The sequence below is a fragment of the Triticum dicoccoides genome, chromosome 4B, assembly GCF_002162155.2.
Source record: "Triticum dicoccoides isolate Atlit2015 ecotype Zavitan chromosome 4B, WEW_v2.0, whole genome shotgun sequence".
Taxonomy (NCBI): domain Eukaryota; kingdom Viridiplantae; phylum Streptophyta; class Magnoliopsida; order Poales; family Poaceae; genus Triticum; species Triticum dicoccoides.
Genome location: NC_041387.1, coordinates 301,314,370 through 301,317,746, shown reverse-complemented (window position 1 = coordinate 301,317,746; position 3,377 = coordinate 301,314,370). Strand labels below are relative to the sequence as shown.

The following is a 3,377-nucleotide window of genomic DNA, read 5'->3' as shown; positions in this document are numbered from 1 at the left end:
TTTGTGAGCGTACACGAAGTAGTGGGCGGTGGGCTCAGGTCCGGTCGCCGTCTCAAGCCGCTCATCCATTCGCTCGTACTCCCCGCCTTCGTACCGGGGGAGGCCGCGGACGTAGTGCTTCTCGGCGTGCCCGTAGCAGGGGGAGACCGCACCGTAGTGCTCCCGCCACGCTCGTAGCAGGAGTGGCCGCGCCCGTAGCGCTCTCGTCGCGCCCGTAGCGGGGTAGGCCGTGGCCGTAGTGCTCTCGCCGCGCTCGTAGCGGGAGAGGCCGTGCGCTGTAGTGCTCCCGCCGTGCCCATAGCGCTCTGGCCGTGCCCGTAGCAGACGAGGCCGCGCGCCATAGCATGTCCCTGTTGTTTTGCGCACTCTCCTTGTTGTATTCATTAGAGACAGTGTGATTTTTTGCATGTGTGATCGAAACCCTAGATACTGTTTTTAGTTGGTAGATAATTCATCAGTCATTGAATCCCTTTGATCAGTGTCTGTTTACTGTTTTATTTTTCATGCCCACTTGCACAACAAGTTGTTTGCAGTTGGCAGTTGCACAGGGAATATTTATGTGGTTGTCTTACGTGTTTTTTTGGTAAAGTGAGTAGCATGTGTGTGTGTGCAACCTGAACATGTTTTCTGTGTGCAACCTGGGCATATGTTTTTGCACACCATTGACACATGTGTTTATGCATTTTTTACTTGACATTTTTTCAGATCCCAGATTTGGCAGTTCCAGGTGCATCAGTTGCACACATTTTTTTGGTGTATATGTGTTTCTGTGAATTTTGTAATTGCCATTAGCCCAACCCCAGTTAGCAGTTCTAGGTACAATAGTTGCACGCATTTTGGGATCTCTGTTCTGTGGTTTTTATATTTGCCATTGGACCAGTTCCCAGTTGGCAGATCTAGGTTCAATTTGCACACAACTGGGATCTGTGTTCCCTGCATTTTCTATTTGGCATCACCCATATCCCAGTTGGCAGATCAAGGGTCCAGTTGCCACAGGATTTTCGAATGTCCTAGTGGAGGGGTCCTGGTTTTTTTATGCATTGTTTATCAAGTTTTTGTTAGTGTTCAACTACAAATTTTTTTGAGCGTGCAATTAAAATGATTTTCTTGGAACCTGTTTTTTTGCAGTGACAATGGTTGAAGAGGGAGATGCCGGTGGAAGTGGGGAAGAGGTTTTCTTTTTAGCTCAAAGGGAGCAAACATGATCGAATATATGTGCTGTTTTTTCTCATTTTTCCCTTTTGTTTTTGTTTTTTGGTTTTTGCTCTTTCGACCCATGCAGAGGATTGTATCAAAGGATAAACGGCGGAATAGGAAAAGGGCTGCTGAGCGGTGTGTTCGTAGTCGCATTGTTCCTGATGGTGAGGAAGTAGGGGTAAGCTTTTAGCGCAGACTTTAACATTTCTTTATTTCTGTATTTTTGAAAAGACAATGTACAATTTTGAGTATATGTAAAAGAAATCCAATCTTTATTTTTTGTTTTCTTTTTTCATGAATTTTTTATATGAGTATCATTTTTTTTGTAGTTGGAGGATGATACCGAATCCCGTGTTGCAAAGCGAGCCAGACCGAAAGGAAAAGGCAAATCATCTTATGGGGGTGGCCCAACCTCTGCAGAAGCTGCTGAGGTACATATTGTACATTTTTTTCGGTTGTACAGTATGTTGGTACCAGTTGGCACCTCTGCTGTTTAGTGTTGCACATGAAAAGTATACACTTGGCAGTTGTTCCTTTCTGTGTGCATAACTGTTTTAAGATAGATTTTTGAATCCCCTTACCTACTTTGTCAAATTTGAAAGTTGGTACCCATTCAACACACACTTGCACCCAAACATGCATACATTTGGACAGTTTTTTTAATTGCACATTGTGTACATGCAATAAGGGATAATAGTTGCACAACAATCAACTTATGGTTGCCATACATTTCCCTTCTCCTCCCCCTCCCCCCTTATGTGATTTTTTTAGTTTATTTTGTATGATCAGTTGCAGACATATGTACACTAGTTGCACAATTTGTCCGTATTCAGTTCCCTTTTTCTGTCTCAGGTGGGTGAAGTTGGAGTTGAAGGGAATGAAGGAAACGTTCCTTAGCGATGTTCACAAGCTGGAAGGATTAGGGCCTCCCCAGGGAGGTTTGTGAAGGTGAACACAGAACTGGCACCTGTTCAAAGGTCTTTCCTGTATGAGAAGATGTTAGGCGGCTTGATAAACTTAGCCGACACACTGCCTTCTGACTTGACGAAGTTCCTAGTCCAGTCGTACGACCCAGACAGTTCAGCTTTGGTATTTCCAGGCAGGGGCACTATTCCAGTAGATGCTGCTAGTGTGCACAGGAATTTTGGTTTACCCAACAGAGGGCCGCGTCTGAAATACATTGTTGAAAAGGAGGTTGTGAAGAGTTTCAATCACATGTTCAACCACACCGGGCCACCCAAACACCCCACGATCACCGAATTCAGCAAGACGATGAGAGCTATGAAGGGAACAACTGATAACAAGTTCCTCACTGGCCGGCTTGCAATTGGTTTCAACACCTTTTTAGCTCCTACCACAAGTCTTTCTCTGAGCCCACATTGCTACAGTGCTGTCCTAGAACCTGATGTTCTGTTGAAGAGTAATGTGAGCTTATTTGTTGTTGAGCACATAAACAAAGCATTCCGCAACATGGGTGAGGACAAGCAAACAGTCTGTTGCTATCTGTATCATTTGATGGTGAGCTGTAATTAAATTTTGTCTCTGTTAAACATAGTTTTCTACATGGTGTGCTTTTATCACCAATGTGCTCATATGTTGTTTTCCCCTTTTGTATGTCTTTTGGGGATGGTGCGTGAACAAATTATTTACATTAATGCGCTTGATGTTGATGTGCGAGTAAGCCAATGTGAGGTTCGAGCCAATGCCTATGATAAGAATCTAATCAGTAAGATAATGAAAAAGGATTTGATTTTGCCTGACGTCTTTGGCAAACTTCTAGTGAGTTGGACATTCTGCTCAAAGTCAAATGATACCTTCTTCAATTTTTTTGGTGTCATTTTTGCATAATATGATATGTTTATGTTTAGGTTTTCTGTATACATTTTTACTATTTCTGTAATTGCACATTTTTTTCACTTTTTTGTAGGTAGTTGCACAAGTCTATATTGATAGTTGGCGCACAGACTTATGATAGTTGCACTCATGCTTGTTTCATATTTTCTGTTACAATAACACTTTCATTGGGACTTCACATAGTAATTTTAGACAATCTTTTTGCTTCTAGGCATATGGTAGTTGCTCACATGTGCGCTTTTTTCTTTATAGGTCTACACAATAACTTGTTTTTGTTGCTAAATGATTTTTCTTTTTGTGCATCGCTCTTTAGATGATTGTTACAG

General features: G+C 42.6%; 1 protein-coding gene across 2 annotated transcripts in view; it reads left to right on the top strand.

The window, feature by feature from the left end:
• LOC119296010 (nuclear pore complex protein NUP93A-like) overlaps nucleotides 1-2,822 on the top strand; it is an 11,323-nt gene extending 8,501 nt beyond the window's left edge. The window contains exons 15-18 of one of the 2 annotated variants that reach the window (XR_005144607.1): nucleotides 1,129-1,172; nucleotides 1,283-1,375; nucleotides 1,527-1,628; nucleotides 2,050-2,820. The gene's annotated coding sequence lies outside the window, so the exon portion shown is untranslated. Of the gene's footprint in view, nucleotides 1-1,128; nucleotides 1,376-1,526; nucleotides 1,629-2,049 lie in introns of both variants that reach the window. The other variant, XR_005144606.1, reaches the window with a different exon arrangement.
• Nucleotides 2,823-3,377: the final 555 nt, after the last annotated feature.